Source organism: Stigmatopora nigra, chromosome 18 (genome assembly GCF_051989575.1).
Source record: "Stigmatopora nigra isolate UIUO_SnigA chromosome 18, RoL_Snig_1.1, whole genome shotgun sequence".
In the NCBI taxonomy this organism is placed as follows: domain Eukaryota; kingdom Metazoa; phylum Chordata; class Actinopteri; order Syngnathiformes; family Syngnathidae; genus Stigmatopora; species Stigmatopora nigra.
In genome coordinates this window covers 2,611,071-2,634,692 of record NC_135525.1, presented here as the reverse complement: position 1 = coordinate 2,634,692, position 23,622 = coordinate 2,611,071, and the positions used below count along the sequence as shown (strand labels likewise).

Genomic DNA, 23,622 nt, shown 5'->3' with positions numbered 1-23,622 from the left:
CCTCGTCTTGTTGGTCTGGTTGACAGTCTTGTGGATGTCTTGTCCCACCATCAGTTTGGCGGACCGGGGGGTTCCTCTGCCGATAAATTGTAATCAATTCCATGCACCGTCAACTTCCCAACGGTTGATCCTTGGGCCTCCTGTGAGGTGTTCCCCTTCTCTCTCTGGTTTTCCATGGGGGTGCCGCAGCCCTGCTGGCTTAGCTTAAGTCCCTACAATGCTTTACTGCAGCTTGGTCTGTGTTCTGGCTTGCGTGGAAGAGGGACTCTGCAGAGGACCCCTTCTGAACGACTCGCATGTACACATACTCATTGATGTGACTTAGCCCCATCTTGATTGCAATGAATGGAAGTGTATGCGTGTGCAAGTCTCCTCTAGTCTAGAATTTGAGAAACACAATCCGCGCGAGACTTCCAAGTATTTCGATAAGTGCTGTTTTCTCGTTTTTTGATTTTTTTTCTGCTGGCGGCCAGAAACGGCAAGAGCTTTTTTTTTTTTTTAAAGGTGAATGCAATAAGCTTCCATACTAATTGCTTTTATGTCTTAATATTATCACAACTTTTATCATTTCAAGTAGGCGCCAGATTGTAATGAATGCACTGGTTTCAGCAAATTGTGGTATGAGACCCACTTTTCAAGTGTCTCAAAGCTAGGAAAATATCAAGATTATCCATATAAATAATGGCCCGACTGACATTCACATTGAATAGCTTACTGTGCTATAACCTGTGGCAACATGGACCTGGAGGACTACCAGCTGAGTTGGGCGGACGTGGAGCAATGACATGTCAAAATCTGCGCATGTGGTATTCTCACAGTGCACTGCCATCTTTATTTATCATATGAAGAGCACATGAATGATTTTGTGCATGCATAGGTGTGGCAATGTTGACAGATTGGGCAGGTTCCCGCCGAACGGAGTGGGTTATATTCATGGTGTGATTTAATTGAATTGAAATTAATGCTACAAGTATATAAGTACATGATGAGATTTAAAGCTTTACCACAAAGTGCACAAATTACAACAACAAACAGACAGACATAAATAAACAATAACAATAAATAAATAATTTCTAAATGAGTAATAAAGAATAAATAAATAATCAACATAAGTAGTCAGAATATATATAAATAACAACAAACAAACATAAATAATATATAAGTAATAAATAAAAAAGTAGTAACCAACATTGAATAAGTGGTCACAAACTAAGTCGGCGAACCGGTCGTGCGAGTCGCGTCGGCCTCACAGCTCCGGGGTTCTGGGTTAAAATCCAGGCCGCGTCCACCTGTGTAGTTTTCATGTTCTTCCTGGGACTGCATGGGTTTCCTCTGGGTACTCCAGTTTCCCACATTCTACAAAACATACATGTTACGCTGATTGGAGACTAAATTCCCCCGAAGATTTCTTTAAAGCCCCTTGGAAGTTGTTCTCCAAGACCTCAAAACACTCATCCCATGCTCCAGTTTTTGCCTCATTGACCACCAGGGACCACCCATCAGTTTCTTCCAGAGGCTTACAGGTAAAAAAAAAAGCCTCGCGGGACGATTTCTTTTGCTCCACAGCATCTACTAGTAGCAGTCTCCAGCAACCGGTTCTGGTATTGCGACCATGACAGACACTCTCTCCAACAATCCCCCCAAAAACTGGATGGCGGGTAATTTGAACTGCTGTCTTGTGTTTAAGTACAAACAACAGTCAGGACATGTCCTCCCACCGGGTGAAGTGAAGGAGGGCTACTCTCTTGTCCACCTGAGTGAACCCCAATGTACAGGCATCTAGCTGGAGGACAATGAGTATGTCCACAACCACTCAGCACCTGTCACCGTGGGCAAATCTTGATTGTAGGAGTATCTCACCTCTCTCAAGACGAGTAGTAACAGAGCCCAAACCGTGTTGAAGTGAGGCTAACTATATCTAGTCGGAACTCTGGGGACATTTTAAGTTCGCAATAGGTAATGTCGCTTGTGGCACTAAGTTAACAGAAGAGAACCATGCAGCATGCATGACCAAAAAATTATGCAACACAATTTATCTTTCAATTAAATTTTTTTGTACATATTTCCACTTTTTTAACCGCACAAAATCTTCTGTTGTGCATATTAACCCTCACACCTCCTAATATCAAGCCTGCATGCTCAATCACTTGGCGTCCTCAAAGCTATAAATGTTCACATAGACCGCTGCTATCAGCTAGAATCAAAAGTGGGGCCTTTGAACCAGCTCCCTGTTTTTATCTGGCACCGATAGAGACTGCTGTGTGTTTTTGGCCTACTATAGTAATATAATAGCTCATAGTGTAATAATAACTATAGAATTATGATTTAATTGAATTAATGAATTAATGTGCCTGTTAAACATATTTCCCCATGTTATAAAATAATAGGAAAAAAAGACAAAAACACACAAAGAAAGCCTGAAAGGGTTAAATCAAGCAGGACAGGGTTTTTTTCTAGTATTTTTAAAAATTCTGTATTAATATACATTATTTTAAAAATGTGTTTTTCCACAATGCTTTTTTACTCAAACATCTGCCTAATTAACTCACATTTGAGTTAAATAATGAATAAAAACTCTCCATTGTTTTTTTTTTTTTTCTCTCAACAATAAATGAGCAAATGCAGTGTGATAGCTGCTAGTCATGTCCAAGTTGAGATTCATGTATTTCAGTACCAATACAAAATGCATTTTACCAGAGCATAAATATTTTACTTAGAATGCCATCAAAAACTAAACTGTGATGCTTAATGAATTAGATATTTGTTTTGGTTGTGTTTGATATCCTTTCAAAAGTAAACCTTGTTTCTGTTAGCTGGCCACATACCCAGGCCCACCATAGGCATCCTCACTGGATAATGTGCTTTGGGCTTATTCTCAAGTTTTTCTTTTCTTTACGATGCCATTCTAAATTAACACCTCCCCTCCTTCCACTCCATGACTACCTAGCATTGTCCTCTTGTCCATGGCCTATGTTTATTACGGTCCTTCTTGCAATTATTGGATACGCAAATGTTGAACTCTTGTACTTTTGTAAGTCATTTGGATACGAGTTTCAGCCTAATGCCAAAATTGTGACTGTAAATTGCACCTGACACCTTTATGTCCTGCTATCCTATCATCAGTGATTCGGGCCTTAAACGATGCAAGTGAACTTTTCTGAACTTTGCCTCTAATTTTCTTTCTTAAGAACACCAGTTTCTTTCCATTGTTCCCTTTTGCTCGGTGAACACAAATATTTGCAGGGCATGACCAGTTTAGTCAAAATTTGTGACTATTGTCTTTAATTTACAACTTAAAGTGAAAGAGCATTAGGAGTATCTTTCTTTGAAATAGGTCAAGAGGCCTGGACATGGTCCAACACAAATCATTGTGAAAAAAAATTCTGCTGAACAACTAAGTTACTATGGGTGGTTGGACAATAGACGCAAATGAAATAAAAGACAAACAAAATGTTCCCAGATAAATACAAACCTGGTCACACTTTATTATTCAAAGATGTTCGTCTAAAGAACAGAAAATATAATGTATGTGCTCAGGCATGTATCTAAAGTCCCCTTCTAAAACATTAAATCTAATCTCAGGCATTTATGACATGAGAATACCTTTGAGTCTACTCATCTCTGAATAACATGGTATGGTGCAGGTTATTTCTTTCGGGTGTGGGTGGAGGTATACTGTTTGTTTTTTGTTTAATTTCTAAAATTATTCAATTGGATGTACTAAAGAAATAATATGGAGTATACTGCCTAAAATCCTGTTTAAATTTACCAGGTCACCAGTTACCAAGTCTTGCAATAATAAACTGGGATAACTCTATGTTTGGGATAAGTATCAATAATATGTTATGAAAAACGTTTTTGTTTATTTGGATCCTAACACAATTTCTTACAGTCTTTTTTTTAACAGTTCTAGTTAAAAACCAAAAATGAAATTAGCTGTTTGTGTGCGGACAATTTAGCAAATTGGTCTGATTACAATTTCAGTAATTGTAGATGAACATGGAGATTTATAAAATATTTAAAATAACGGGAATCATTTAAAAGGTTTTTTGTTTCAATGGGAATGATGCTTTGTCAGTCTCAACACAGGTAAACATTAAGTAATGAGAATATAATATTGAGTCTTTGGTTAAATATACCAGTTTTGCCAACACTACAAAGTCTGGAACCAATGTATTGTGATTCAAGGGCCTTCGATTGATTTAATATGATATTTTACACAGCGGCCCGGCGGATGAGTGGTTTATGCGTCGGCCTCCCAGTGGGGGACCTGAGTTTAAATCCAGGTCAGTCCACCTGTGTGGAGCTTGCATGTTTTGCCCGGTCCTACGTGTGTTTTCTCCGGGCATTCCGGTTTTCCTCCCACATTCCTAAAACATACAACGGCTCTATCCTCACTAGGATCGTAAGAGTTGTTGGAGCTTATCTCAGCTGACTTCAGGCCAGAAGCGGGGGACACGCAGCCAATTGTAGGGAACGAGGAGAAAGACCATTCACTCTCACACTCATACCTAGGGGCAATTTAGAGTGTCAAATCAGCCTACCAAGCATGTCTTTGGAATGTGGGAGGAAATTAGAATTCCTGAATAAAACCCACGCAAGCCCGTACAGAACAAGCAACCTCCAAACAGGTGGCTCAACCTGGATTTAAACTGAGTTCCCCCAATGGAAGGCCAGCACGCTAACCACTCACCCACCAGGCCGCCCCGATAAAAACTGGCTCATACTTATTTTAAAAAATGTATCAATTTATTTTTTAACAGTTTAGTATAGAACGATAAATCTGAATGGTTTTTAATGCTGGAAAACATTTAGTATGCCACAGAGAGGTTTTATGATCCAGTACTTTATATGGATGAAACCCTTTGTAGCTAATTTGTTTGTGTAAATATGTGCCGTAAATGTACTTTTATTTATATTAATCATTCAAATCTACCTGAGAGCATTATTTTATATTTTAAGCATTTTTTTTCCCATATGTATTTTTAAAAGTACTGTTAAAAAAATCTATTTTTGGTCAGTATCGCCATGATTTAATTAATGTTTGTTTGGGTAGGAATACATTTCACAAGAGAACATTTTGATTGGAAATGCAAAACCAATACTTTAGGTATTACAGAAGTAGATAAATTAAAGAAAAGGTTTGCATTCAAGAAGGAACTTGGCAAAAATTGCTCTTCGCTTTTTTGACCATGAGGCAGTTCAATTAAGCAGAAACATGCAATATGTTATGTTTCCAAACAGTCTTCAGGTGACCGCTTCAGCAATGGAATTGTAGAACATAGTCAAATCAGACACAATGTCCATCATAGTCACCATAAAATGGCATAAGTTCTGCCAGAGGTGGGGGTTAGAACTCCAGCTGACAGGGGAGACTGCCAAACATTCCTAGCAGGCCCTCACAACTGTGTAAGTGATAACATCTAATGCACGAACCCAGGCACTGATTAAATGAAAATAACTAACGCTTGCACTTTTTTGCACATATTTTGGGGTATTTAAAGTGTGTCACACTAACCACTCGCCACCATGTTGCCGAATGAGCCATTGCCAACAATCATGTCAATAAAACAGTGTTACTTCTAGAGTTACCAGCAAAACAGCTTTGGTATAGTGCTGACTTCAATGTTTTTGAGGCTGGTGGTTCTTCTCAAGCACCCACTGGCATAGATGTGGGAGATAGCCGTTCCCAAAATGTGTTAGCGAGCTGTTTCTGACCAGGCAAGCGCTTGTAACTCACCACTAATTTTGAATCGGGAGTGGGGTGCATATAGAAGCAGCATCAATTGTAAGTTGTAAGAAGTAGAGGAAGTCGGTTGACGAGCGTCACTTGAAATGCTGATAAACCAGCCTTGTTGCCACATTTTTGTGCCTATATATATATATATATATATATATATATATATATATATATATATATATATATATATATATATATATATATATATATATATATATATATATATATATATATATATATATATATATATATATATATATATATATATATATATATATATATATATATATATATATATATATATATATATATATATATATATATATATATATATATATATATATATATATAGATATATAGATACATACACTAAGCTTTACATTTATTTATGCAACTTTGGTAAACTGATTACTACAACACAATTTTCTTTTCGAGTCAATCAAAGAGGAATATTTCCTTCTCTCTGATAGGACCGTTAAGTTCATAATTGATATAAAGAAGGGGAGCAAATACTTTCAGTAATATAGCACATACATGTAATTTATGGTAATATTGTGTATACTAAACACACTCAGAATTCGGTGATGTCCTTTATAAATCAGAAATGTTATAATTGCAGTGAATTAACATGGTATTTAATAGAACAAAAATAGAGTAAGTAAAGAGATTTGACTACTCAGAAATATCTACATTTATGGGCGTAGGCTGAGGGCTCCAAAATAGGCTATCATGTTGATGGAAATAGTTTATCAGGATAAGCCATAAGATAGTAGCCAGGTATGGAGTTTTGGAGGCCTTTGTGGCTGGCTTTGTGGTACAAGGCCGAGGTACAAGACGGGTGACGAAGGCGAGATGATATGGACAGTGATCACCAAATTCAATGGTCAGATAATGCAGCGAGATACAGACTAAAACTGAGAGATAGCTCCAACTGGCTTAAGGAGGTGACGATGATTGATGGCACCTAACATTGCTCTACCCGTCTGGAAATGCCTTGAAATGGGATAAACACCCACACACACGTCCAGCCCTAACAATTATACAACATTTACTGTGTTTGAGGGCCTAAAAAATCTTATTAATTTCTTAGGATTTTGCAATAAAAATGAAACACTTCAGGACAACCTTTGAAAAAAAGGAATTAAAACTTTCCTAATGTTGTTGACAAAGTTTGAACTCGCAGGGTTTACACATTTACAACACATTGTACTGAGAGTTTGATGGAACAATGATAGTTCTGTCTGTCCTTACTAGAGAAATCCTCTTTGTTACTGCTTTCAGAGTCAGCGAGGATTACAGGGTGCGGATTTTCCTGACTGTCAATTGCCCTCAGACATACTCTGTCAAGTTCAAAAGTTCAGCACAAACCTGAACTCATGTCAAGGGTGTCTTGAAACTAGATGAGGAGGCCAACAGACAAATCTTGGTATGAAACAAGTTGTTATCAAGGTGAAGGCAATGTGAATGAGTTGTTAAAAGTAATTCTCAGTGGAAAAAAACATTATTGCACACAAGGGAAATACATGAAGATCTTGATCTGCACATTCAGGTGCAGAGCAAAATATTTCTCCATGTCTTGTAAGACCAAATGTTGTTCAAGTTTTCTCAGATCACAAATAAAATATAATAATGTGACTTCTGCCAGATGGTTTAATGTTCTCATTATGTATCTATCAAATAATTTATTTTTTAACCTCAATTATTTCGAGTGGTTAGCGCGTTAACCTCACAGTTCTGGGGTTGAGGGTTAGGGCTAGGGTCCTCACCGTGTGTTTGCAATTTCTTCCTGGCCTTGCGTGAGTTTTTTCCGGGTACGTGTATTGCAGTTTCCTCCCAATTTGCCAAAACATGCATGGCAGGCTGGCCGAACACTTTAAATTGCCCCAAGGTGGGAGTGTGAACGTGAATAGTTAGTTGGAATTGGCTGGCTAATTGGTCAGGGTGGCCATAATTAGCTGGGATAGGCTCCAGCGCCCCCTACAACCCTTCTGATGATAAGTGGTTCTTAAAATTAAAGAATGATTAATCATAATTAGTGCCGAAACACGTTAAATACATTTTGGGTAATCCTCCTAAAATAACACTTGCAGAGTTAAGATGTTTTACTGCATTTGCAGGAAGTCAATATAAATTAAAGGAAAATTCCTTTTTGATAGGAAATATTTTGTGTTGCTGGAAATATATCAGAAATATTTTTTCACAGTGGTTTAAAAACAAATGAGTTGCAAATTGGCAAGAAAGATTACAAGCATTTAACCCAACTACATTTCACAGATAAATATCTTTAGTGAGTTCCAGTCTTCCTGCATGAAGTTTGCATTTTCTCCCCATGTCTGCATTGGTTTTCTGCATGTACTCTGGTTTCCTCTCACATCCCAGAAACATGCAGTATTAGGCTGGTTGTAGATTCTAAATTGCACCGAGGTGTTGGTGGGAATAGTTGTCTGTCTCTTTGGGCTTTGCGATTGAGTGCCTCCTGCCTGGTGCCCATAATTGGCTGTCTAGCAACTCTGAGACCAGGGGTGGGAAAACTATTCCACAAAGGGCCACAATTTCATTCCAAGCCATAAAGTGGACACCTTTTTACCAATCTGATGCCCTACAAGTGTAATCAGTGATTTGCAATCAGGTGCTTCTTTTGCTGCAGAAATCTCATTGGTCAAAGTGTCTTCGATCGATTGTAACAAAAAACAGCACCAACAGCGGCTCTCGAGGACCGGTTTGCCGACCCCTGCCTTAGACCCTTGTGAAGATAAGTGGATGCATACCTGTCAACTTGTACGTTTTATACGTATTTTAAACACTTTTTTACCATTTCAAATCATGTACGCCATACACCGACTTTTGTACTGGAAAAAAATCGCCAATATTTATGAAAACCGATCTCAACAAGACCGTTTTGGCTAAAATCCAGATTGATTCGTAGGCTGGTAGCCAACGACGCTACTGTCATCGATCGTTACTATTGTCACGGTATGCCAGCAAATATTATCCTCAATCGTATGGTTTTTTTTTTGCGGTGCGTACGACAATATCGATAAAGGATGACATGCGCATGCGTAGATATACATAGAGTAAATACAAGCAAGCATGGAGGAGCCTCCTAGTAAGAAACGAGTTACCGCGAGTAAAACATGCATCGTAATGTGTTTGTACGTTTTTGGGGGTTTGTACGGGGAATCATAATCATTTATAAGGGCAGGTATCGGCAGACAGGTATGTGGATGCGAAACTTAATTAATTATTATTTTATATTAACATAATATCAAGTATGTTTTTCAAAATGAACAACAGTTGAATCATGAAAAAAATATTTAAACTTTTTTTGCCATCATATTAGACTTTTCTGAGCAGGTGAAAAGGCCATAAGGATCAAGTCACTGAGACTATACCAGGTTTCCTCACTTTATTGTGCCTTGGAACCATCAAACATCTAAAACACAATAAAACAGAAAAGACAGACAATTGCTGCTGTTGACGTCTCCCCAACGTCATTTACATCCAAAAAGTCACACCCTCCCTCATAAAAATTAATAGGTTAGCATTTTCTCACATCTATTTTAATGTAACTCAATTTCAAAAGCATATCTCTCAATAGTCACCTAAGTGTATAATATAATGTTATATATGTTTATTATTTTCCTGTATAACCCATTTCTTTGTGTGTTTATTAAAGTATACATGCAGAGCCTCACATACAGCACTGTATATTATCTGGTGGTGTGCTGAGAGGCCACAGAGAGGACAGAGGATCTGACATGTCTATGTTACATTTTGATGCTTTGATGAGGATAAAAGAAGGGGAAAAGCCTTGTCAATAAGATTACCCCAATTTAATGGTCCATCAGTCTTGGTGACTGACAAAAAAATATAAAATCTACACATACTTCAGGTTTGTGTGTGTGTGTGTGTGTGTATATATATATATATATATATATATATATATATATATATATATATATATATATATATATATATATATATATATATATATATATATATATATATATATATATATATATATATATATATATATATATATATATATATATATATATATATATATATATATATATATATATATATATATATTTATATATATATATATATATATATATATATATATATATATATGTACACACACACAAACCTGAAGTATGTGTAGATTTTATATTTTTTAGTCAGTCACCAAGACTGATGGACCATTAAATTGGGGTAATCTTATTGACAAGGCTTTTCCCCTTCTTTTATCCTCATCAAAGCATCAAAATGTAACATAGACATATATATATATATATATATATATATATATATATATATATATATATATATATATATATATATATATATATATATATATATATATATATATATATATATATATATATATATATATATATATATATATATATATATATATATATATATATATATATATATATATATATATACCATTGCCATTTAAACACAATAGGGCCACTCCTTTTCATGTTAATGTATGTGAATGCTGAAGTGAGTGAAGCACTAGGTTTGTCTGCTGTAATTAAGATAACATACATACTATCCTATACTATGGGTTGCATGAATGTGAGTCTTGAGGTCTTGAAACTTTCAACGTTGGCACTATATTTTTTCTTCCTCTGCTCAACATCAAATTTTGACCTGGCGAGTGGCAACTACATTGGAGAAAGGGAACCCTGACCCCAACCATTCAATGAAAGCACATTCCGTTTGCACACACATGCACACACGCACACATGTGCGCACACGGAACTGGAAGCTCACAAACACACACACACACACACACACACACACACACTTGTATCTTCCTTGTGAGCCAAATTCTTGTGCAATTCAACACTTGTTAACAGGACCAAACAAGAGAAATAACATGTGCACACGCATGCACAAATACAAAATCACATATAGGTGGAAAATCGACCACATGCTTCTAAAAATTACCATTTGTGTAAACATGTTTTTCCTCTATTTGACTTGGTGTATTCCCACAATTTATCATAGTTACAAGTTGGCGGTTGTCACTGTCCTGATTATTTTCAGCAGTTAGAACTTGTCTAATCATTTTTCTCTCCGCCTTTTTAGAAATTTAGCTCTCTAGTAATTTAAAGATCATTAATGATCATACTATCAACAGACTAATTTAAATGCTTAACATTTTGAATGATTTACTTGTATATATGTTCATTCCACACAGTAAGGGCCGACGAGGGATTAAACCCTGAATCCAAGAACTATGAGGTCAACGCGCTAACCACTCGCTCACCGGGCCACTACGCAGTTATCAAATTTTGACATTAAGAGACATGGTGTGTGTGCATGTGTATGTCAATGAGATGAAAAACCATTCACTCCTACATTCACAGCTAAGGACAAATTAGAGTGTTTAACCAGCCTAGCGTGCATGTTTTTAGGATGTGGAGGGAAACTGGAATACATGGAAAAAAAACATGCAGGCAGAGTACATGCAAACTCCACACAGTTGTTGGAAACTACCAGGAATTGAACCCACGATCTCAGAAACTAATGCCGTAGCTAAGGAAGGCCAAGATTTTGCATGAAATCAATTCATTCATTATCACTAAAAATGAATGCTGACTCATGTTGAATGGATCAATTCTGAAGAAGTGATTCCATCAGTGAGTACTTCATCACCAAGGTGCTAAATTTCACTTGTCAATTACTGGTTTTGTGGCTGTGGTGTTTGCCACAAACATCTATTGTGTCAACAATTTTTCCTAGCAATAAAGTGTTGCTCATGGGATAGGACCTGTAGTTAACAAGATATACGATTTACGTCTTATCTCAACCGCATGGTTTATGCATAAAAAAGCTGAGCCAGGGCCTCCACCTCATGCCTTTAATTAATTAGTAGGCCTGCAAATGAGCTTCGCTCATTTCACCATGAGGAAGCTGGATCCATGTCCATTGGTCTGCGTCGCAATAAAGCAGGTAGGCCATGAAATTACATAGAAGTAAAATTTCACCACATGCAGTATGGCTTAAGGCAGTAGTTTTTATGGGATGTTTTAGGGATGTTGCCTCACTGCGGTTGGAGAGGCATTTGTTGCTGGATCGCGTAGGAAAATATCATCTCATCTTATTTTCTGAACCGCTTTATCCTCACTGGGGTTGCGGGGTGTGCTGGAGCCCATCCCAGCTGACGTCAGGCCAGATGGTGGCCAGCCAATCACAGGGCACAAGGAGACAAACAACCATTCACGCTCACACTAAATACCTAGGGGCAATTTAGGGTGTCAAATCAGCCTACCATGCATGTCTTTGGAATGTGGGAGGAAACTGGAGTACCCGCAGAAAACCCACACAGGCACGGGGAGAACATGCAAACACTGGATTTGCAAATTTGACTTGTTTAACCAAAGCAGCAACGAGAAACCAAAGCTCTGCCGGACACTTACAAGCACTCCAAGAGTTTTGGAGAATCCCGAGTGGAGTTACAATTCAACAAGCAAGTGCACAGGGAAACGGAGTGCCACAATGAAAGGGTAATGAAAAATAGGGAAATCTTAAAAAGTTTGATAGACTGCGTCATTTTTCTGGGCAAGCAGGAACTTTCATTTCAGGGACACGATGAAAGCGCTGCCTCCCCCAAAAAAGGAAATCATGCGGAACTTCTTTCTCTCATTGCTGAGGAAAAACACGGATTTAAATTACCATCTGTCCACTAATAAAGTTTTTTGTGGCACGTTGGGCAAAATACAAAACGACCTGATCACTGCTATTGCTGAAGTGTTGGAGGAAGAGATCAGAAGCGAAATAGAAAAAAGCAGTTGGTCTCTGTACTGGTGGACGAGACAACAGACGCGAGTAATGCAGCACAGCTCGCACTGGTTCTCTCCCTCCTCAAATCGCAAATGTTTCGGGAATACCAGGAAACTTTCCCAAATGCAGCCTTCTCCACCTTAACGCAGAGCCACGGAACACTTTTCGATCTGCCTTGGCTAAGAACAGAACTGATTGTGATGTATGCCATGGATGATTTTGCAGGAAAATCTCCCACTGATCTTCTTGACTTCCTTGAGCAAAAAAAATCTGAGTGAGAGCATGGTGCAGCTGTACACATTAGTGTGTTTGGCAGTGACCATTCCCGTGTCCACTCCTTATGTCGAACAGACATTTTCAGCTCTAAATACAATCAAAACTTATACTAGAAATACAACGGGACAGACTAGACTTTCAGGATTAGCTTTGATGGCGATAGAAAATAATTGGTTGATGGACCTGAAATGCACATGTAATCTGTACGACAGAGTAATTGAAATATTCTTGAGGAGAGAAAGGAGGATGGATTTTGTGTATAAATAAAAATAATTTTGTTGAGTAAAATGTGTCTATTTTCTGAAATATGATATACTACATTTTTGAGGTTATTATTGATTATTTTTATGTGTCGCAGCGGTAGCTGCAGTAAAGGTTTTATAGACATAAAATACTTATTGAGCGTTGGATTGATTCACACGTAGCACTACTGAAGGCCCACCACTGATTTATACAGTACAGCAGGGTCTCCAACTTCGGTCCTCGAGGGCACCTATCCAATCTGTTTTTCATATCTCCCTCCTCTTCCACCCCAAAATTAAATGATCAATTAATCAGCTATTGGTCCAGGACCTTGATCCAGATCCTGAATATTTGATTCGGGTGTGTTGGTAGAGGTAGACATGGGAAAATAGACTGGATGGGGCCCTTGAGGACCGGAGTTCGAGACCCCTAAAGACTAAAACGTCCTCGTCGACTGCTAATAGTCATGCTTTAAGCATGATATGCACACATGCACTACCCTTTCACACGTCCACCTTTTCACCATCAGCAAACAATGTACCCAGACAGTCAACCTGTCGCATCATACAGCGACATCTACAGAATCTTGAATTTAGTGCATACTGATTGGGGATCACGTCTACTTTGGAGAAAATCTTAGACTTTTAAGTGCGCCCTTTGTGAGTAAATATCTGCTGCGTTGCATTTGTATGGAGCGGGCAGCTCGGTGGCTTGGCTTCTTAGCATGTCGGCTTCACAGTTCTGGGTTCAAATCCAGGTTGGTCCACCTGTGTGAGGTTTGATGTTCTCCCAGGCCTGCGTGGGTTTTCTCTGGTACTCCGGTTTCCTACCACATTCCAAAAACATGCATGGTAGGCTGATTGGACACTCTAAATTACCCCTGGGTATGAGTGTGAGCGTGAATGGTTGTCTGCTTCTTTGTGCCCTGAGATCGTCTGCACATTAATTCAGGGTGTCCCCCGCCTCTGCCCCTTAATCAGCTGATAGGCTCCAGCACCCCCGCGACCATAGTGAGGATAAAGCGGTTGGGAAAATGAGATGAGAGTTCATCCATGTCGTAAGTTGTAGCCCATGACATAGTGTGTGAGCTGTAACAACATGGTGAGGGTGAATCTACCTAATGAATCAGGCTTGTCACAGATAGAATGAACTATTGCCCTTTAATGACCACTAAAAACCGATTATCAGGACAGAGGCTGTCCACAGGCTTCCGTGTGTAAATGTAGCAGTGCATATATTAGACGAACCTCATTTAGACTAAAAGCCTCGTAAAGCCCGGGATTGTGATGGCTTTGAAATGAATCATAAAGGACTGTATATGCATAAAAATGAAATACATTCTTCAAGTTGAATACGGATCAATGATTTTGAACTGTTAATTAGGGTTCTACCTTTTTATCAATAATGCACCTAAATTAGGATTCTTTTTCTTTGGGGTCACATTTAGTATTTTGCGTCTGATTTCCATCTGGATCTCTCAACAATCCATTCTTCTCATCTCATCTGTCTGTGCTTGTCTTTGCGAAACAGGAGTCACCTTTTAGCCTGTGGAACGGCTCGAGCCTCTGTCCTACCTCCCACTGAGATGACGGGAAGTGTGTCAGGTTGGCCGTTTGACATCCACAAAAACATGCAGAAAGAAAGAAGACACCCTTTCTGGATTTTCACTTGCAAGGAGGATGAACTTTGAGGACTGCTTGTGGAAATTCCCAAAATACTTTCTGCCCTTTCTTTTCTTACCTACATCCACGTGGTAAGGATAAAGCCTCTAACCACAAGGATCATAAAAAGATGGACCAGCTTGGTACTCAGGGACTGTTTTGAGACCACTGATCGGGTTTCACATTGGGAGGACATTGACAGCTTGACCCACTGCATCACAACAGATTATATAAACTTCTGTGTTGAGAACAGATACATGTAAGTGAAATGACAATAGTACGTAGCCCTGTTGAATTTTGCATGAATCATATGATTTTTTGTTTGCCCCATTATGGTAGTGGAGAATTTTGTTTTACAATGGTTGCCCACCATATTAACTTAACAGTCCCCAATTTCAGATCTGTTCCTATTTAGTTCTAACAAACACAATTTACAACAGTAGAAAATATCGGTTTGGGGATTTTCTTTTCTACTTTTAAGGCAATCGTGTAGTTAGCACTTAGTAGGGATCTTCCCACTTTGGAACAAGTCAGTGCTTCTTCTTTATGCTGTGGATTAGTACCCATTCTTTGGTTCTTGTTGAGAGGCACAGTCTCCCTCGAGAAGCTTAAGTTCTGTCAGGAATGGAACAGGGGAAGAAAACGCAAACACTAACGGTCATCTGACCTTTTGGCCGGCAGCAGGCTCAGGAACAGAGTTCATAAGAAGGCGAATAATCAGATGGCCTCCTTGTTTCTTTGATTAAATTCTTTAAATCTCACAAAGTCTTATATAGAGAGTAAAACACAAAAAATAGAAAACTGCTCGCCTGTCAACTATTGCCTCTTACATTAAAAAAAAAAAAAAAAAAACATTAGGGGTGAGTGACCACTCAACCCCAGCCTGTTTGAAAAACACATTTGTCAAACAATCAATTCCTATCCGGTCTCCAACAACACCACACAATTTGCCGAGACTCAATAAGCATAAAAATAATGCACAACACATACTTATCACATAGTAAATAGCTAAATTTTTCCGTACACTTTTGCTTGAGCAATGTTTAAAGTCAATTGGATTGGATTGGATAACTTTATTCATCCCGTAATCGGGAAATTTCTTTGTTGCAATTGATGTATTTTAAGGATCTGTCAGTGTTTTTCTATACTAAAGACTGCTTTCTACTTCCTGAAATCCAAGCACTTGCACAGACCGTCTTTACTTTGACCTGTGTCAGAATGCTTGCAAGTCATATTCACATCAGATGATTACCCAACGAATTACCAACTCCTTAAAAAAATTAAAAACAACCCTCCATTAAACTCCAAGCAATCCACTTCTTGTACACACTCCACAGTGCCACAGTGCTTTTTCATCTTACATTTCTCTTCCTCGCTGATTAATTCAAACTTTTACATCTAACGCACACACTTGAACATGGATAAAAGAGAAAAAAATGACAAGGGGGTAAGGCTCAAGGCCCAGTTGTGAAAGATACAAAAACATAGACTAGGATACAAAAAATGAGAAAACAACATGGACACAGGACGGTGACCCAGAAGTTTTAGTACTTTTAACCAATCAACACAATATAATTAAGTTATGCCTTACTCTTTATTTTTGCTATTATACATATTTTGTGTCTTCATAATCACTTTGATCCATTTTTTTTTCATCTCTTTCAAGCTGAATTTACTTTAACCTGCACAAGCATTTTTTTTAAAGTTGGGCAGAGAAATCATTATCAGAACAGGCAGCGACACAGTACGTCATCCCAACAAGTGTGGGGATGTTGCTGGCTGGCTTCATGGTAAATCCAGCATTAATCAACAAGTTCGACCGTCCTCATGTTTTAAAAAAAAAAGAAGAACAAAGCCTTGCTGTCTGTCTACTGGATGTGGAACCAGAAAGCCTGGATCACGAAAGCCTTCACAAACTCCCGAACTTTCATCCCGAACGCGAAGGACTTGGACTAAAACTCCAATTAACCGGTTGTTTTGGCTTTATATCAAGTGGACAGGAACTAATTTCCCTATGAGTACAGTATTTAAAGTATTTACACTTTTTGTATAGATATTATATTTAGATATGGATATGTTACAGTCTTTCATATACTTATAACTAACATTTAATGAATAGACTTCTTGATGATTGTACTTGTGTTGTACTTTTTTGTTTAGGCACAACAACAGGTTGTATGGTAGTAATAATTGGGGTGATCTTTCTTCGCGCTTTTTCGATTATCATAGCATGTCTGGTCTAGATTAGCCGCAAAAATCGAGGGATTAGTGTACTCAGACTTTGTTCGAACATGCACATCTGACTCATTTAACAATTATTGTTAAGGTCATTTGGATCTTTTTGGTAATTCATACAACCATTAATAGCTGCTTGCAAAGGCTTTACTTTGATTTTGAACAGCATCATTTTGGTGATCTTTGTTGATAAACATACGCGTCTGAGCTATCTTCCATCCAACCTGTGGGTCCTTACGGCGACAACGTAGACGATGGGGGTTTTGATGCTTGCGACCCATCCTGCTTCCAGGGCGAGGTGGTCTGCAGACCATCATGCATCCAGGGCAAGGATACCTGCAGGATCATCGTCACCCCTCCAGAGACCGTTCAAGGCAAGAGTGACCTGTGACATCACCGTTGCCCCTCCAGAAAGTTTTTCAGGAGACCATTCATTCGACAGGTGAACTCAAAGGGAACACAGGGGAAAAACCACATAAGAACCAATCCGTAACGTAATCCCCCACCTAAATTTTGGATTCCAGACGTCCAACAGAAACGAAACAAAACAAGAAACCAGGCGGGGAGGGCGTGGAGGGTCCCTGAAGCAGTCTGGTAGACAACGGTCGTCCGGTCCACGAAGACAGGTTGCTGGAGTCTATCCCAGTTGATTTCAGGTGAAAGGGAGACTACCCCCTTGACCAGACATGGACAAACTACGGCCCGCAAGGTGTTTTATTTTGGCCCGCCGACGTTGTCCAAATAATTTTTTTTTTTTTTTTTTAATTATTTATTTATTTTTGCCAAGATGGCACCGACACGCGGAAGCCAGTGGCGGTAGCTCTGTCCACTCTTATTTGTTTTTCGTGTTTTACAGCCCCTCTATCGATTTTTAAATTACATTTTAATATTTCGTAATACATTCCTTTTTACTGTACTTTGTACTTTATACTTTTTACCTTAATGATGAGTGATGAGTATTCGTTTTTTTCTGTTTATGTTTCATATGTACTGTTAACGGATGCAGTTTTTTATATGTATCGTATCCTGTGCTGACCTGAACCATCTGTCAAATTTTTAAAGTCAATGTGGCCCCAGGGCCGAAAAGTTTGCCCACCCCTGCTAGATTGTTCGCCAGACAGCCGTAGGGCACAGAGAGAGAGAGAGACAAACGATTATTTGCACTCACAATCATATTGCCACAACTGGGAATCGACCCCGCGCCTACCCGCACCAAAGTCAGGAGAGGGAACCACTATACATCAAGTACACATACATTATTTGGTTTTAAAAAAAAAACAACATTCACTGAACAGGAACGAAACAAGTTTTTAAAGTGCTTATAGACTACAAATGACTACTATAATCTATCTCAAGACAAAAACTATTTTTCTATTGTTTTTTTTCTGGGTTTTGAATATTCATGCTCATACTTTTCATAATTTTTTTGGGATATCTTCACTATATCTGCAGGGGAGTTGGAGCGTATACTATGGTACACCCTGAACTGCTTGCCAACAAATTGCAGAACACATGGATATACACACATTCACACTCACAATCACACCTAGATATTTGAAGTGTCTTAAACCAGCCTACCACACATGTTTTTGAGATTTGGGAGGAAGCTGCAGTACCTGGAGAAGATCCATTCAGACACAGAAAGAACATACGAACTTCTGAAAAGGAATGCCTCAGCCCAAGATTGAATCCTTGATCTCAGAACTGTGAGGTGTTCGTGCTGACCACCCATACACTGAGCCATCAAGTATGAAAATAAAAATAATGTGATTAATCAGACTGAGAAATTTGTGTATACATTCTTAGAATTCAGAACTCACCTAATTAGATTGAATCCATTCAGATATAACAAAAGAGTAGCAATTTTAGAACAAAATAAGAAAAAACTGAGTTTTTGCACTTAACACCTAATCACTAGTGATCCCCATATTTAATAAAGGGTTGATCCTTGGCAAGAAATATTTTTTCCCTCTAATTGCGAATCAGACGTACATACCCTATTTTGGGTAATGCCTCTTTACAAAACTGCCACAGTTCAGCAAGTTTCCTTTTATTTTTAGTCCAAATAGCGCTCTTGAAGCCATATTCATTGAGTTTGACCTGGAAGTGACACAATTTTCAACTAAACCAATTAATGTATACAAGCTAGAAAATAGACGGCCCGGTGGAACTAGTGGCTAGCGCGTCGGCCTCACAGCTCTAGGGTCCTAGGTTCAGATCCAGGTCACGTCTACCTGTGTGGAGTTTAGATGTTCTCCACGTGCCTGCATCGGTTTCCTCCGGGTACTCCGGTTTCCTCCCACATTCCAAAAACATGCATGCTTGGACACTCTAAATTACCCCTAGGTATGGGTGTGAGTGTGCATGATTGTCTGTCTCTGTTAGGTTTATCATTATTATAAATTTGCTTGGAATATAATCATTATATATATGTGCTCGCAATGAAGAACGCTTTGGCTTATTTTGGATATTAAACATTACATATATGAACGCTTTGGCTTATTTTGGATATTAAACATTACATATATGAACGCTTTGCTTATTAGGAATGTTAGGTTCATCATTATTGTAAATGTGACATTGATACAAGGCATTTTAATACATCTCTTGCAAAAGAAATGCTCGCTCCAAAGATAACCAAAACACCTTTGGAGGTCATTTTTCCTTTGCACCTGGACTTCTCGAGACTATGGTTCACAACAAGCTCTGGGGAACAGTGGATTTGTTTTGGGAAGTGTGGTTTACAAAGATGGTTCACATCGAAACTCTCTTGGGAATATTCGACAGACCTACAATAGTTTTGAGAACTGCGACAAATTGTTATGAGACTCTAAATAATGTTTAGACTTCTGTGATGCATGTTGTTAAATCTTATGAATATATTAGCAAAGGAGACATCGAGTTCTTCAGAATCATCTGACTGGAGGCGCGTGTGGATTGATTCTCTTCTTGCAAGAATAAAAGGATATGATTTCAGATGCCTCCTTTATTGAAAGGTAAATTTGGGAATACTTATTGGTGAACCTATCAGTCTCTTTCGGCCATGCGATCGACTGGCCCCCACGATCCTAATGAGGATGAATCGGTTTAGAAAATTAGATGAGATGAAACACCCTATATACTAAAAAAAGAGAGCAAAAGAGATGTTTGTAGATGGCAGTTCAGGGTACATACATTCTTTTGAATAATTTGTTTGCTTAACAAATGATTCGAGGTCAAAGTCTGACATTTCTATGAGAACTGGACGTTGCACGGCGAGAAGAGCACACCAAATTCGGCAACATGCGAGCACCAACAATGGAAGTTTATTTGAAATGCATTGTTGATGCTTGGGATCATCTACCGAAGGATCTAATCATCAAGTTGTTCACTGGATGTGAACTGACCACCGCTCTCGACGTCTTGAAGGATTGCCAGATCCATTGTTTCAGGTCAGATGGCTCAAAATCAGACTGCTTTGCAACTTCTCCAGCAAGCGCGAACAAATGCTGGAGACGATGAACGTGAAGTCAATCAGACACTCTACGCTGATGCGGAAGGTGACGTGAATGACGAGGACAGCTACAAAAGCGACATGTCACTTGATTTTCACCAGTGAATTTGTGATTACTTACCAGTAACCGCCTTTTGTTAAATAAATATGTATATGATACTTGGTTTCTCTTTTCATCCATATAATGTACGCATCTCAATTTTTTTTACCAGCTAGACGAAAAATAGAGCGGCATCCTCTAATTGAACGGCACAACGGGGAAAAGTTTGAAATATAGAATGGTATGCCGTAGAAATTGAAATTTAACGGTATATGTAAATATATAACATTGTAGCCGAGGGCTAAATTCCATCTTTTAGTCCCTTGTGCAGGTTGAAGATAAGCGATGACAAATACTAGATACACATACGCACACGTAGCACAGTTTTAAACAGCATTGTGATCGCAATTTTGTTCATCTAACTATAAGCTTTATGATTGGCGAAGAGGTTCAGAAATGAGAGTTCACGTATGTAAATTGATATTAAGTTCCAGGTACTGAATGGACTCTTATCTGTTGTTTAAAGACAGGTTGAGAGTGATTAATAGGTATTTAAATTCTTGGACTACATTGATTGTTTTTTCTCGGACAAAAACTTTGGGGTCACTGTTATTTGTCACTCTTTTTGAGAAGTACATACAGACAGTCTTAGCACATGTTTAAGTGTAGGAAAATTCAAGCCAGTTAGTCACACTCATCATAGCATCTGTGAGTTGCGGAGAAGCATGTTTTTTGTCTTTCGCATGGATATAGTGGCATCATTGGCATACATTTGGCAGGTGATAGTTGAAGAACAACAGCTTGGCAGATCATTTATGTAAAGACTGAAGAGCAGTGGACCCAGCACTGACCCCTGCGGTACCCCAAGACTGTTGTCTTATGTTTTTTTTATCCTGACGCACTGTGATCGTACAGATAAGTACGAATCAATTCAATTCAGCATGATTGATGAGAAATTAAAATTAGACAATTTTTAGTCAGCATTATCTGGTGGTTGATGGTGTCAAATGCTGTTTTGAGATCAATAAAGACCACATCCAAAGAGCCCGCCTTTTTTTAGTTTTTGATTTTATTCATTCATTCATTCATCTTCCATACCGCCCATCCTCAAAAGGGTTGCAGGGTTTCTGGAGCCTAACACAGCTGTCTTTGGATGAAAGACTACACCCTAGACTGGTCGCCGTCAGCCGTAGGGCACACAGACAAATGACCATTCGCACCCCCAATCATACCGCAACCAGCGGGAATTGAGCCCATGCCTGCCCGCACCGAAGTCTACACAATGAGGCAGCCTGTTTTGATTTAATGTTTTCCAGAAAGAAGCAAACCGCCGTTTTGGTAGAATGATCTTTTCTCAAGCTTAATTACAGCTTGTTAGGGGTGTGTGGACTGCTGTTAATGTGATCCACAATTTGCTCTGCAACTATATTTTACAAGACTTGTGAGGCAGCTGGATGGATGCTTATAGATCTGCAGTTGTTGGTTATTGCAGTGTTCACTGATTTGAGGACCGGTGTGATAACTGAGCACTTTCAGGGTTCAGGGAAGAGACTCTCATTTATGAATTTGTTTACAATAGTGGTAATGGAGCTATGAGAGATTCTTTGTGTTATTTCAGAAATATAAATCCATATTAAACGCATCTTTAGCTTAAGAGCTTTTGACACCAGATAGCACTTTCTCAACTTGTGATTGCGAAACTATGTTAAGATTAAGAATGGGTTCATTGGTGTTTAGTGGTTGTGGTGGGTAATATTCTATTTGAGGGATGCTACGTGTCAGTTCTTTATCTTAGTCTAAAAAATAATCATTTAAAGTTGTAGCTGTCCGTTGCATCACAGATTTTTTTTCAGATCTCTTCATTGTTCCCTTTCACTGTCCTAATTATGTTTATAAAGAAATTAGATTTGGCAGTTCGAATTTCTCTCTGTTTCTCGTTGTTCCGATAAAGGGTTTACCCTACCTACTGTTTGGATAAGCTCCAGCACCCCTACAATCCTTGTGAGAATAATTTCAACACAAAATCATTGATGTTGATTGATTGACCTGAATGCTTTGGTTCAACAGTTGGCACAGACTTCAGGAAGCAGCTGACACGTATCACTGAACATTAAGGCCCTGACCATAATGGCTGAATGTTTTGTGTGTATGTCTTTGTGTGTAAGCCATTCAACAGACGGAGGATGGCAATATTTCTAGAGATTACATCTCAAAACACTGTTCTGTTCTTTCCTTTCTTCAATACATATTACCTCCTCCTGATTTCAGGCCTGTGTTCTCCATCAGTCCATCTGCCGCTTTCTTCGTCCTCTGGTTTACCTCTGTCCCTATGTTACCTTTGTCCAGGGCTATGTAGTATGTCAGGCATGCAGCATACATCAGCTTGTGTTTGTGTGTGCCAGTTTACGAATGTGGGAGATAGTATACAGTGTTCCCTCACTACTTTGCGCTTCAGCTATCGCGGACTCAGAGCTTCGCAGATTTTTTTCAGGATTTTTTTTTTTTAAAGATATTAAATTAAAATTATAAATTACATCATTTTACAAGATGTGGAAACAAAATATTCAATAAGAATTAGTAATTGCATAAAAAAAGGTCAAGGAAATGGTCAATAACATGGTGAGAGTTCAGGAATCGCATTGATGACGTCATGGCTGTTCTCGGCGCGTCTTCACCGCCCAAAAAAACCAATGTTCACAACTCCCAATAACGATGTTTCTTACGTGCAAAAAAACTGCAGATCCTCCATCCGGACTACTATGATGTTTTTGCTTGGTGGTGCTTTTGTGCACGTGTTACACGTTTCTTTAAGCATTTTTGAAGGGGCCCGCCTACTTGGGGTCCCAGTCCCCATTAACCGCGATAAGCGAGGGAACACTGTACTATCATTGAAACATACCGCTCAATGTGAGTTAGTTGGGTTTATGTGTCTATGCATATTTAGAACAGCCGTTACTTTTATTTGATTATGTGTATTTTATTGACATATATGTGATAGTAGTTTAAGACAGCAGGATGGCACCTCTTCACTGCTTAACCCTTGCTGTGAACCTTGATGATTATCTCACCCCTTTCCATTCGGCTTTTTTTGTGCAACCATGTTGTTTTCAACGCCTTTTCTCCATATTTTATT

General features: G+C 38.6%; 1 long non-coding RNA gene across 1 annotated transcript; it reads left to right on the top strand.

The window, feature by feature from the left end:
• The first annotated feature begins 17,002 nt into the window (after positions 1-17,002).
• Positions 17,003-17,709, top strand: LOC144211721 (uncharacterized). Its single transcript, XR_013329641.1, has 2 exons — positions 17,003-17,398; positions 17,481-17,709. It is a non-coding gene; the product is annotated as an uncharacterized LOC144211721 (long non-coding RNA).
• Positions 17,710-23,622: the final 5,913 nt, after the last annotated feature.